The following is a 14,160-nucleotide window of genomic DNA, read 5'->3' on the forward strand; positions in this document are numbered from 1 at the left end:
AGGGTCTGAATATTTATGAGATATTGGAATGAAACCTCAGCAGATGATGGACGTAACATCCAGGATCCGTGTTTTTTTTGCTCTCTAGTTTCATCTGTAATATTCGCTTCCCTCCGGCAGGTCGGCCATTGAACGGTGTCGTGTTTGTTCACTCACGATGAACCCCGGCGCGCAGACGCAGGCTCCGCTCACGCCGTCGCAGTCGGCTCCGTTGGCGCAGTCGCACGGCTCCTTGCAGCCGTCGCCATAGTACCCGGCGGGGCAGGTCTCGTTGCAGTAAAGCCCCGCCCATCCGGCGGCGCAGGTGCATTCCCCGGACAGCGGGTGGCAGCTGGGGGCAACGGGGAAGAGGCTCTTAGACCAGGGCTGCACAAACATTTCACATGAAGGGCGACGACTGCCAAGTTAAAATGATTAAAAACAGACACATAAAAAAGTTTTTGGGTAAATTATCAACATTAAATACAGGAAACAAAAAATAAAAACAACCCAAAATGGACCAAAAGTGAAAAATGAAGCCAAAGCTGAAACTTTGCCTTCAATAAAAACAAATGAAATGAGAAACATTTTGATGAAACTCGCAGAAATAATCAGTTTCAGCTGCAGCAGAACGAGCCGCTGCGTTTGTTTTATAACCTCATTATTTCACCCAGTTTAATCTGTGGAGTAAAAGTTACTGGATGCAATTAAGTTATTTTATTTATCAATTAATCGATTTTCTGGTGATTAACTGATTAATCACATAATTGGCACATGCAACAGATTTCTTAATTTTTTTTATACCATATTAGAAAAACATTAAAATATGCAAATGTGCCCTTTTAATAAGAAAATGAATCATTTTGATTAAAATCTGTATATTTTTGTGCAGTTGAGCTTCATTCCTGCTTTCAGAGGCTGTGTGCTCCAGTTAACGATTAATCGATTAATAAATTAGGACAGGTTACTTAATTGATGGTTTCAGCCTCACTTTTCAATTGAAATGAAAGTAAAATTGTAGTTGATAAAAGATAAATATTTTATGTTATTGCTTAAGTTTTCTTCATTTTATTCAATTTGCCTCATTTCACAGTAATTTGTTTTCGGCGCTTCGTCAGCAGCAGTCGGGGGCCGCACAGAATCTCTCCGAGGGCCGCAAATGGCCCGAGGACCTCACTTTGAACATCCCAGCCTCAGTAAAACCTGAGGAAGCACGCGGAGTGGAACGTGCTGTTTGCCCCACCTGAGCGTGTTGTTGCCCTTGCAGGGGCAGATCTTGTCAGAGCAGTCCGTAGAGGCCGGCGGGGCAGAACCGGTCCTGGCAGCTGGGGCCCTTGAAGCCCTCGCTGCAGAGACACGCCCCGTTGATGTGGTAGCACCGGGCCCGGTTCAGGCAGTCGCACTTATGGGCGCACTGCGGGCCGTACGTTCCCATGGGACATTCCTCCTGGCACCTGGACAGGAACAGGAAGTTACATCATCCTGCTGCCCTGGTTACCAGGTTTCATTTTTAATCCAACAAACACGTTTCCATCTGTCTGTCTTCAAAAATATTTATTTACACTTTTTACATCTCGGTTTTATAAAATTCATTTATCTTAATTCATTGAACCTTAAAACACTGAAGTTAATGAAAATAAATAAAAATGGAATAAAAATACTAAAAATAAAATAAAAAATTCATACAAGAAAAAACTAAATAAATAAATAAAATGCACATATATATCCAAAATAAGAAAATAAATAGTAATAATAATAATCCAAATAAAAAAAAAGATGCTTAAAAATTATCAGATAAAAAAACAACATGCAGCACGAGAAACTAAACAAAACATCAAACGTAATGGCAGAATTAAAATGAAATAAAATTTATGAAAGTAAAATTAAAGCTAAAATAAAGTTTTAAAATATAAAGAAACATTTATAAAAGAAAAACATAAATATTCAAAAGTTGAAAAGAATGAAATAAAATGAACCAGAATAAAATAAAAAATGGAAAAATAAGTAAAATACTAAAATACAACAAATAATAAGGAAATAAAAAAAATAAAAACTCTAAATAATTTTTAGAAATATAAAAATAAATGTAAACAAAGTGCTGAATTAAAAATCTTAAAAGTGAATAATTTCTCCATGCTTTTTGATATTTAATAAACAGAAACCAGTCAGAACCAGTGGAGGTCCAGTTTATGGCTGATGAATCAGATTATTGTTGATTTATTTTGTTTCTGGAAATGAAAGCAGCTGTTTGCCTCCAGATGTTTCTGCTTCAGATCCTCCTGCAGCCGCAAGCCGACGGCAACGCGTTTGACTTGCAGATGCCTTGTTGGGAGCTTTATTAGACACGGCGTTATTAAATGACTGCGGTCGACAAGGCGGCGGCGGCGCCGTAAATCCTCCTTTATGAAGGCTTTTATTGGAAGAGTTGCCGAGCGGCGTAAATCCAGCTGCAGGATCAGCGAGGAGGAAGCAGTCTGCGCTGCCGGGAAAACCTTTTGTTGTGGTATTAGCCTGCACTCAGTGATATTAACGAGGTCTTGAAAATAATGGAAACACCTGCCAGAGGAACATGATGGCAGATAATCAGTTAATGTTTAATTCAACGTTTCATTCAGGAGTCGGAATAAACTGGAGAAATCCTCCTGCTTCCTTCCAGAGTTCCTGATAAACTTTCAGGACTTCCACTGAAAAACCTCCGTTGGCGGATTTGGTTGGAGGACAGCAGCGCCACGGCGACGGGACTCGGACCTCAGACTCCAGCACAGGTCCGACTCCAGGCACCCAAAGACTCGGATGACTCAGCAGTCGCCGGGCGGATCAGAGAAGGTCCAGAACCGAGTCCAGAGACGCTGAGGGAGTTCAGAGTCTCATCATCACTCCTCCTGTTAGACCCGGTTCTACTAGAACCAGAACATCTGCTCCACCTCCAGCTGCTGTGGTTCTGAGTCAAACCACCTGTTCCCCTCCTGGCCTGTGGGGGCGCTGCACCAGAGAACAACTGAAGACGCTGAGAACAACTTCCTGTTTCACCAGATGAAACAAGATGGAGGCGTCAGAGTTTAGTGATTTCTCTTTAGTCTTTGGCTGAAGAGCAGGAGCCATTTCTGCTGCTAGCGCTAGGCTAGCATGTTAGCTTAGGTTGGATTTACCAGAATGCCCTGCACTGAAGTCCGCTTGCTTTTGGAGCGGTCTCCGGTCCGCTTGGCTTTCACATTCAAACTGAACCCAGACTAAGGTCTGGAGGACCAGAGGACCAGAGGTCAGAGGTCGATTAGCATTCACACCAACTGGACCAGACTTTGACTAGGCAGATGGACTGGAGTTGGATTAAGGTGGACTGAACAGAGCCGGAGGGAATGATGCCGCCTTAAAAAGCTCAAGAACCTGTTAGAGAAAGCCGGTTCTGTTCTGTGGGTCATAATATAAAAACATGATGGACATGAAGGAGCGAGTCTTCAGTCAGAAGCGTCTGCAGACTCTGTCCTACAGACTGCTACAGCAGCAGACATCAGCCTCAACAAGAACACCCAAATCCCACTTTTGGTTAATGGATGATTTTTTAAATTAAGTTTGTTACTGAATTAAATAATTTTAGTACAGAAACAAAAATAAACACTAAAAAATCTGATTTTACACCGAAAAGAAAAAAAGAGATAAAAATCTGAATAATGAACAGATCTAACAATAAATGTTAGGAGTGGGAAGAATCGTCCTTCAAACATTCATTTATTATTCAGAGGCTGATGAATGAGGCTGCTGCTGAACCGGCCGGCCCGGTGTCACTCTGCCCCTCAGGAGGTCAACAGGCTCGGCGTTGAACCCACAACCCCAAAGGCGGCAGAGTTTCTGAAAGAGGCGGCCGAGTCCGGCCCGCTGCATTCTTCACACGTCCAGCAGCAGAAACCATTAAGAAACAGACAAATCACTCAATTAAAGCGGCGCGGTGAGGACTTCTGTTGAGCGTCACGTTTAAATCACGGCGACTCTTATCTGGGATAATTCCATTAGAACCCGGACGAGAGGACGAGAAGGCAGTCTGGGAATTATTCCATGTAGGCTAATTCAGCTGTCTGGAGCCGGATGGATGGAAGTCATTTGGCTGGAATGAGAATAATGATTGTGGTGGAGGAAGATGGAGGCCGCAGGATGGAAGGGTTATAGCCGGGGAGTCCAAGCTGCGGGTCGGGGGCCATTTTCAGCCCCCAGGCCGACTTTCTACGTCCTGATGCAAATGGAGACGTTTTATATTTAATCACTGCAGACATTTCATACCAAATAAAGTGGCTTATATCTGATGACTTCCACTGCAAAGCGGACTTTGATGAACCAAACTCTGCTAAAATGGCTTCAGTGAAGACAGACACTGAACCAATTCCAGCTTTTACTGCAGAGACAAAGAAATTCAATCCAGTCCAGAAAAACTTACAAAATGGATTACCTTTCTTTTTTTTTTAATAAGGCAAATGGGCAGACTTCTCACTGAGCTTCAGATCTGCACTGATTACCGTCTTCTTCCTACTTTAAGTAACTTACAGGAAGTGAGGAGGGTGCAGCCGCTAATCCGCTAATGCACTAATAGCAGGGCTAACTTCCCTTTAGCAGTTTAGCTAAGTTTGAAAATGTTTAGCAAACTGAACTTTCCTTGATTTAGTAACATTGAATAAATTCATAAACTAAATTAAACACAAGACAACAAGATTGAAACAAATACAACAGCTGAGGGATTACAGAACATCTAATTATCTTGTCAAAGTTAAACTGTTGCTCAAGCAGAGATGAAGTTAGCACTTTAGCATTAGCGTCCCCTAAACACCGTGATGGTGTAGCGCTGTAGCATTAGCGTCCCCTAAACACCGTGATGTGCGCTTTAGCATTAGCGTCCCCTAAACACCATGATGGTGTAGCAGTTTAGCATTAGCGTCCCCTAAACACCGTGATGGTGTAGCAGTTTAGCATTAGCATCCCCTAAACACCGTGATGGTGTAGCGCTTTAGCATTACCATCCCCTAAACACTGTGATGGTGTAGCAGTTTAGCATTAGCATCCCCTAAACACGGTGATGGTGTAGCAGTTTAGCATTAGCGTCCCCTAAACATCGTGATGGTGTAGCAGTTTAGCATTAGCATAGCCTAAACACCATGATGGTGTAGCAGTTTAGCATTAGCGTCCCCTAAACACCATGGTGTAGCAGTTTAGCATTAGCGTCCCCTAAACACCGTGATGGTGTAGCAGTTTAGCATTAGCGTCCCCTAAACATCGTGATGGTGTAGCAGTTTAGCATTAGCGTCCCCTAAACATCGTGATGGTGTAGCGCTTTAGCATTAGCATTGCCTAAACACCGTAATGGTGTAGCAGTTTAGCATTAGCGTTCCTTGACTGCACATTGGATGCTCCTATTTTGTGGCGCAGGAAGCAGTCTACGCTGCCGGGACATTTCATTTCGCTTCTCCTCTTAGATCCACACTTGTACATTTGATTTCATACCAGGTAAAAATGTGATGTTTTTGCCCAGTTGGGGGCACCAGTGGGTCCTGAGCTGCAGGTAGCTCACCTCTCTCCGATGTAGCCGGCGGTGCACTGACACACGCCACTGATGTGGTCACACAGGCCTCCGTTCTGACACGTGCATTCCTCGGAGCAGTTGGTGCCGAACCAGCCGAAGGGGCACGGCTGGGCGCAGACCGGACCCTGACGGAGAGAGGAGCGGGTCAGAACAAACTCACTTTCTACTCTCTGCACATTTTATGGAAAATAAAGTATTATATGGGTCTAGCCGTATTCATAATTTGACCGATGATATTTCACCAAAGTCACTAATTATCTGGCACAAACGTAAATGATTTGTTTTTGCGTAATTCATTGCTAACGGATCGAGCTTCAGCTGTTGGACAGATGGATCCACATCGGACTCTAGAAAACTTTGAGCGGAAAGCCATGACTGCAAGGCTTCCAGGTTCCCAAAGCATCATACCTCCACCACCTTGTACATGGTTTCCAGATGCAGCTCTGGTAAGCTAACTCCTGCTATCCGCCATCTTGTTTCTGGAGAGAAGCGGCGTTCAAGCAGCCATGCTGGTTCAGGTCAGGCACTTTCTGCTTCTTCTTCTCTGCTGCTGCATTTTACATTCTGCTAAATCACACGCTGCTGCTAATCTCAGCCCAGATCTACAGAACGGATTATGTTTTAGTTTACTGTGACACTAAAGGTGTTCCATACAGTTTGGTGTCGCTCGGCTTTTCTCTGTTTTGTGCAGCGAGAATGTTTCTGATGGTTTGCGGCGTGGCGTGTGGTGAGGCGTGTGGCATGGCGTGTGGTGAGGCGTGTGGTGAGGCGTGCGGCGTGGCATGCAGCATGGCGTGCGGCGTGGCGTGCAGCATGGCGTGTGGCGTGGCGTGTAGTGAGGCGTGTGGTGAGGCGTGCAGCATGGCGTGTGGTGAGGCGTGCAGCATGGCGTGTGGCGTGGTGTGCGGCGTAGCGTGCAGCATGGCGTGTGGCGTGGTGTGCAGCATGGCGTGTGGCGTGGCGTGCAGCATGGCGTGTGGCGTGGCGTGTGGCGTAGCGTGCAGCATGGCGTGTGGCGTGGCGTGCGGTGAGGCGTGCAGCATGGTGTGCGGCGTGGCGTGTGGCGTGGCGTGCAGCATGGCGTGTGGCGTGGCGTGTGGCGTAGCGTGCAGCATGGCGTGTGGCGTGGCGTGCAGCATGGCGTGTGGCGTGGCGTGTGGCGTAGCGTGCAGCATGGCGTGTGGCGTGGTGTGCGGCGTGGCGTGTGGCGTGGCGTGTGGTGAGGCGTGTGGCGTGGCGTGTGGCGTAGCGTGCAGCATGGCGTGTGGCGTGGTGTGCGGCGTGGCGTGTGGCGTGGCGTGTGGTGAGGCGTGTGGCGTGGCGTGTGGCGTAGCGTGCAGCGTGGCGTGTGGTGAGGCGTGTGGCGTGGCGTGCAGCGTGGCGTGCAGCGTGGCGTGTGGTGAGGCGTGTGGCGTGGCGTGTGGCGTAGCGTGCAGCATGGCGTGTGGCGTGGTGTGCGGCGTGGCGTGTGGCGCGGCGTGTGGTGAGGCGTGTGGCGTGGCGTGCAGCGTGGCGTGCAGCGTGGCGTGCGGTGAGGCGTGCAGCGTGGCGTGTGGCGTAGCGTGCGGCGAGGCGTGCGGGCCGTACCATCCAGCCGGGCGGGCAGCAGCATTCCCCGGTCACATGATGGCAGGTTCCTCCGTTCTGACAGGAGCAGCGCTGCTCGCACATGGAGCCGTGTTTACCTGGAGGACAGGGCTCCTCACAGCTGCAGGAGACAAACAGAAACATCTTCATCTGCAGCAACGCAGCAGGGGAAAGATGCTGACTTCATCCGCTCACACAAAAATTATTATTTACATATTTCAGCAGCATAAGACAGCAGGAGAAAGATTTCCCCCTACCGAACCTCAATCTGAAAATTAGCATAAATTCCTTCCCATATCTTCATCATATATTGTTTTCCTGAGGAAAAGTTGCATGAAGACACAAATTAATGTCTCAATGCGACAAAAAAAATGTTAAAAATCTAGAATAAAAGCTTCCAGATTCTCTTTCCTCTCTATTGTGCTTTTTTTAAATCACACTCTATTTTTATAAAACATTTCAAAAAGTGTTTTACATCAACAACTGTGAACCAGTAACAAACATAACATTTTATCATAGAAATCATCGGATAAGATGATCCATGTTCCAGTTACTGTTAATCAAAGGCAGCTGTGGGTTTTCAGCTTTGATTTAAAGGAACTCAGCAGCTGCGTTTCCATAACTAATGTCCCCAAAACATGAAAACTCATACATGAAAAAGTTTTTTGCGCAATAATTCATTAAAAAACACACAGAGCCATGATCCTCCAACTACTTCCTGTTGTCTTTGTCATTTCTGCCAGTAGTAATTTTGATACTGATGTCACATCCTGGATTATTCTGAGTTTTTTTGGTGTTTTGATTCTGGTTTCTTTATTATTCTGTTTCTTTGATCAGATCAGCCTTGATGCTGTTTTACCTTTGTTCAGTTCTTCTTCTGGTGATTCTAGTTTGTTTATTTCATTTCATTTCCAGTGATGCTCTTTGTGCTTCTCTGGTGTTTTTTGTTCTCCTCTTCCCTCCACTCCCTGTGATTTTTAGTTTCATCTTTAAAGAAGCTCCCAGCTCATTTTACTCCATCTGACAAACACCAAGACGAGCAAAAAACTTTTATCAAACAAAAAAGAGTGTTTTAAATAGCTGTTTCCATTAAACAGATTTATTTTTTGATTCCAGTTCAGTCGTTATGTCGATGGAAATGCAGCTGATGCTTCGTCTGTTTTGCAGTTTTCTGGGAGTTTGTTCCAGATTTGTGGTGCATAGAAGCTGAATCCTCCCTGATTAACCAGAACCAGAAAACTGATCCAGCTGCTGCAGCAGCAGCAGTTAGCTAACCCTACCCTAACCCTAACCCTAAGCCAGTGATTTCTAAGCTAACAGTCGTATTTATTTGGTGAATTACTGTGTTTAGTTTCAGTCTGGGTTCTGGTGGAGCCACTCACAAGCTGCCGGTGTAGCCGGGCGCGCAGAGGCACTTCCCGCTCTGGTGGTGGCAGGTGGCGCCGTTGAGGCACTGGCACTCCTGCATGCAGTCTTTGCCGTAGAGGTTGTGGTGGCAGTGCTCCTCGCAGCGCCAGCCCTGGAAGCCGTCGGTGCAGACGCAGGCGCCCGTTATGGGGTTGCATTTGGCGCTGTTGCGGCACTGGCAGCGGTTGGTGCAGTGGGGGCCCCAGAAGTCGCTCTCACAGCCTGAAGAGAGGAAGAGAAGGTAAAAACCAAACACTGCCAAACAGGTGGAGAATGTGAACTTTGAACTGTCAGAATCAAATGTAGTTCAGAATGTCAACAATATTTACATTTTGGAAAATCAAAACTCAGCAGGATATCAAGAAAACTGTTGATTCTTTAATTTAGTTTATTTGTAACAGAAAGTTCAATGTTTATTGTTTGAGAATTATAAATAATTATGTTTGAGTTGGTATTTTGACAGTTTGGTCTAAAAACATTTTTGTTCTCGCTGTAAATCTTAAAGTTGCCTGTTAATTGAAAACAGTGAAGCTTGTTTGTTTGCTGCAGGTTTTGACAAATCTTCACACTGTGAGGTTTTTAACGCAGCTTCTCATCAAGCTGAGCTCCGTTCAAATCTCCTGCACACATTTCCTTGCTCTTAATTAATATTTCATAAAGGAATTTGGCTAATTATTACAGCTGATGAGACAAATTGTTTTCATGTCATGAAGGAGATTAAAATGAACCGGGGAGGCGGGCTTAAATTTATCCGCTTCTCTGCTAATTGGTTGTTTATGGATGTTTACGTCTTAAACAGCAGAAATATTTCCATATATGTCTAACGGCTTTCCTCCTGGAAAATGTCCAAACGTCGCCTGCCGGCTCCGCCACTGAGACGTTTCTCCTCTGATCCAGAACCGCCTGAGGTTCTGATCTCAATGACAAACATCAGAACACAAATAATCAGAACAGCAGCAGCAGCAGGTCCAGATGGCGTCGTCAGGCATGTTTAGGTCGTCAATGATCACATGTAGCAAAAACCATCAAAAAGTGGAACAAAAATCAAAATAAATTCAAAGTTTTCTTTCTGAATCTGAAAATGAAAACCCAGATCCGCCTGATGAAATGATTGGAACAGTTTTCATGTCCGTCATGATGACAGCTCTCTGGACCTGCTTGAGCATTCGCTCCACATTTCCCTCTGATGTTAAAGAGGACAAACGTCTCCGCCGCCTGTGTTTAGCATTCAGGTTTGAATTAGCTGCAGACTGCAGGAATCATCTGGGAGAATTAAATGTGACCTCTGCTGCTGAGGAGGAACCGTCTGCTCCAACTCTGATTGCTCCTTCATCCTGGGTGGAAACTCTCCTCTTCCTCAGATGAGCAGCAGCAGGTTATTTTGGATTAAGTTGGATCAACAGGAGGTTTATTCTGCTGGCTGAAGCTGAAGCAGAGCCGAGTGGAGACAAACTGTTCGACATGCAGCTCTGATGGATCTGCATCAGATCTTCCTCTTCACTCAGAAACTCTCTGGCTCTCAGACATGAGGACAGATGCAGATTCAGACTCTTATCGGCTTTAGAGACGCTTCACTCTGCCGCCGCAGCGAACAGACTCCTCAGATTTGTAGGGAGAAAACGAATCGAGGAGAAGAAAGATGGGAAACATGTTTCTGATCGGAGATCTGAGGGGCGGAGGCAGGAAGTGGCTGCTTCATCCATAAAACACTCGCGGTTTTCTGCTCTCAGTTTGGTGATGGGATGCTTTCCTCCAAGCTGCTCCCAATATTTACTTTACAGAAATCGTACAGTGAGGTGATGAATCATGGAAATATTCCAGAACCCGATGGGAAGCTAATGGGACGGAAAAAACATATTATTGTGTTTTATCTGAGAAAAGCACTTCTATGTTTGATGTATGATTATATGCTGAGCGCAGGGACTCTGAGTGAGCGGCCATTTGTTAGGAGGAAAACCCGGGAAACGTTGTGACCAGCGGCAGGATGAATGGAGAAGGCGATGGTTTTTTTGGAGTCACGGTGGCGCTTTCACAGATATCCTAATGCTAAATGTTTCATCAGGACTGTGGTGGACAGAGCAGACAACGCATTCATCACATCAACACTCCTCCTTTTCAATCTTTCCCTAATTCACTTCCTCCTGTCCGCCGTTTCCTCCTCCCGTCCTTCTCTCCAAGACTCAGAGTTTCTGCTCACTTCCTCTAACTAGTGAGCCGGCACAGTCAAATCCTTTATCCTCACACCGCCTCAATTATTCAGCAGCAAAGAGTCCAAATCAAGTGACTAATGACTTTGATCAAGAGTAGCTCGCTGGCACTAAGGAGAACTTTCTGCACTAAATTAAGAGCAGTATAATATGGGCTGGCAAAGGCCAACTGCTGCAGGATCATTTGGAGGTTTGTCCACAGCGGCTCTCACCTCTCAACGCCAATAAAAACCCACAAGCTGCTGATTCTCTCCGGTTTCTGAGAAAAGCGCCGCAGAGACCAGAACGCATCTCCGACCATCAGAGCTGCGTAAAATAACGACAGCAGAATAATTCACAGTAAAATAACTGGAGAGATGCACAGACAGAAACAAGCTGGTTTTGACCCAACCATGAACTCAAAAGTCTCATTTTCTCTGGTCAGTGAACGCATCTTAGTCCTTTCAGGCTGGATGTGAAAGACACACAGCTGATGAGGGAAGTGAAAGTTTCCTAGCATCGGTGATGATTGGGCATTTCACCCGGAAGCACTGAAACTTCAAACAAAATGTTGCAATCATAAAAAACAAGCAAAATGGAAAACGCTGCAAACTCCCTTCGCTAACGGGAAGTCCTCCAGACCACTAGGGGCAGTGGTCTGGAAGGGACAGCAGCATATTTACGCTGGCATTATTACAGACTCCAGACTCCCCCTAGTGGCCTGGAGGTCTTATGTTTGCAGAGCGAGTTCATGTCGTTCAGTGGTGGGAACATTTCAGCGCTAATAGCAGAGCTAAGTTTTTGTTTAGCACTTTAGCATCATTAGCTTCTGCTCAAAGCCGTTTTGGTGTCGCAGCAAAACGTTAGCAGAGCTAATGTTTATGATTTGCTAACGTAGCTAGCTTTTCGGTTGCTGGCAATAAGCAGCTTTTTCCTTTTGCTTCCGTTTCCTGCAGCTGCAGCATTTTTTATTTGTATACATTTTTGATGTTTGTGTTTTATGGAGTTCGCATCATTCATGTGTTTTTATGCACATTTTGTCTTTGATCAACCTGAATGAGACTGATGTCTACGACTGATACAATGGCCTAGTCAAAGTACAGAACTCAGTTCCTGATTGAACTGAAGCAGCAGTGGAAGTTCCTCCATGACGGCGCCTGATAAACCCGACAGGAAGTGATAACTCAGCTGCTGGTTTCTGTAAACGCCTCAGACGTTGTGACTCTTTCCTCCATGTTTCGCTGCATGTTTGGAGGAAATAAAACATGTTCAGGAAGCTTGTAATCATCAGCGGTTCTGCCTGCTGGGCGGTGACCATCCCACCGACTGACAGGAGGCTGAAACCGAGCAGCATCAACGTCTGATCCAGACAACGCAGACAAACAAAACCCAGAGGAAGAGAAGGATGGATTTACAAAGGAGGAATGAAAGGAAAGCAGCCGTGAAGGTGAATAATGGACTCAGCAGGACGAACTGAAGACAATTAGAGATTTAAAGGTTCACAGGAGGAATGAAGTCCAGGACGAGTCGGAGCCGATTTCAGGTAAATCCAGATTTAAAGAGTCGCAGCGTTTTGCTTCTCCTGCAGGAAGGAAACTTCAGCAGCTCAGAGAGAAACGACTTCAAGAAATTAAAACTGCCGCTTTGTTGTTTTTACAGAAACAAACTGAAACTAATTCCTTCCTAACGTTGCAGTCAGCAGGACTTAAGGCGACGTGATGATCCTGTTTGGTTCTGATCCGTCCCATCACGACTCTGAAGGCTGAATCTGGACTTAATGCAGTTTGATCAGGAGGAGCTGCTGCTGCTTTTAATCAGGAAACGGCTGCAGAACCACGACTCCACCAATATCACTCATTTCTACTCATGCAGCGACTGAAAGCCTCGGTCAGGCCGGCCGCGTGTTCAGCGCCCAGCCTGGCGACTCTTGAGCCAGGAGCTGGAATCAAACCCGCAGGCCTCAGATCAACAAGATGGAATCATCAAACGTTCAGGTTTTATTCTGCTGTCAGTGCTAAATGACATGCTACGTAGCGTTTCCTAAGGCATACCACAGGGCTGTGTGTTGGTTCACCTGACTCTCCTGTCTGTCTGTCATCGTTTCTTTTTGTGGAAACTTAACGCTCTGGGACAAAGTGGCAAAAGTCATAAAATATGAAATGACGGATTTGCTTTTAGAAATTCAGAACTCTGCTTCAGGCTACATTCTCACTCAGATCTGACTTTTTCAACGCAGTCTGATGGTTTCATGATCTGAGCTGCTTCCAGATCAATCGGAACTGAATGCCATAGTTTTCAGAGCGTCTGCAGCTGAACGCTCAGGTGGCATTTTATCCGACAGACGGTGAGACTGGACGGAAACAACGCTGGAAACAATCACAGTGATGAAAGCACCGAGTCAGTGAACGCATCACATCCAAACAGGACCGGGTCAGAACCGGGTCAGAACCACTAAAGCTTGTTTGCTGTTAGCGGTTAGCTTTCTGACTGCTGTCGCTCTCAACAGCTTCAGAGTCGGCGGCCATCTTTACTGCCATGCAAAGAGCGCCACTGGAGGACGGCTACGTTCTTCTTCCTGGGTCGCTTTGGGTCGGAACCGTTCGCCCTGACGTCTGTCTGGTCTGACCAGGAGGAGGAGCGTAGAAATAATTAGATTTCAGCAAAAAGTTACAATTTGAGCCTCAAGAGTAGCAGAAAAAGGTTTTTCTGCTTTTCTTCTGAATCATGTCAGTTTTGGTTCTCCATACAGAATGAACTTAAATAAATGTAATTAAATCAAAAGCAGATTTTTAAGAGTGAAATTTTGGAGCATTTCTTGTTCCTTCACTCATTAATGAGCGTTTGGGGTGAAATGAACCTCATTAGTTCATTTTCAGCTTTAAAAAACATTCAAATAAAAATCTAAATTTAGACGTTTATTTGATTTGTTTCCTTCTCGTTTGAAGCTGAAGAACAAACATGAAAAATGAGCAACAAAAATCTGAACTCAGTTCATTAACATTATTTTTACCATGTGGTGCATTTCTTTGTCCATTGCAGTTAGAATGACTTTAATGTTGACTCGAAGTCGTGTTTCTTGCTTCGTAGACATTTGACCTGCAGCAGGTTGTTTCCATCTTTACATGTTTCGTCACATTTCCAGGCAGCTGATCTCCACAGTTCAGGTGAATTTTCTGGCGCTGCGACGTTTCTGGGGCCGAATGTTTCACCGATTCACCTGACATGGAAAACCTGCTTATGATGTGAGTCCATCTCATGTTCTGCAGCCGATTTGTCCTCTTTGCTTCATTTGCCTGATTTATTCAAGCAGACTAAATAAAAGCAGCTCTTTGCTCAATCCACACAAACTCACTTCAGAAGAGCAAAAGCTTGGAGGAAAATCCACTTTTTCACCCATTTGACCTTTTTAACTTCACTGAGTCGCAAAACAAAGTTTGT

General features: G+C 45.4%; 1 pseudogene; it reads right to left on the reverse strand.

Moving 5' to 3' along the window:
• Positions 1-14,160, reverse strand: part of LOC129355515 (multiple epidermal growth factor-like domains protein 11) — an 82,262-nt pseudogene that overhangs the window by 21,719 nt on the left and 46,383 nt on the right.

This window comes from Poeciliopsis prolifica, unplaced genomic scaffold (genome assembly GCF_027474105.1).
Source record: "Poeciliopsis prolifica strain line A6 unplaced genomic scaffold, Auburn_PproV2 SCAFFOLD137, whole genome shotgun sequence".
Lineage (NCBI taxonomy): Eukaryota > Metazoa > Chordata > Actinopteri > Cyprinodontiformes > Poeciliidae > Poeciliopsis > Poeciliopsis prolifica.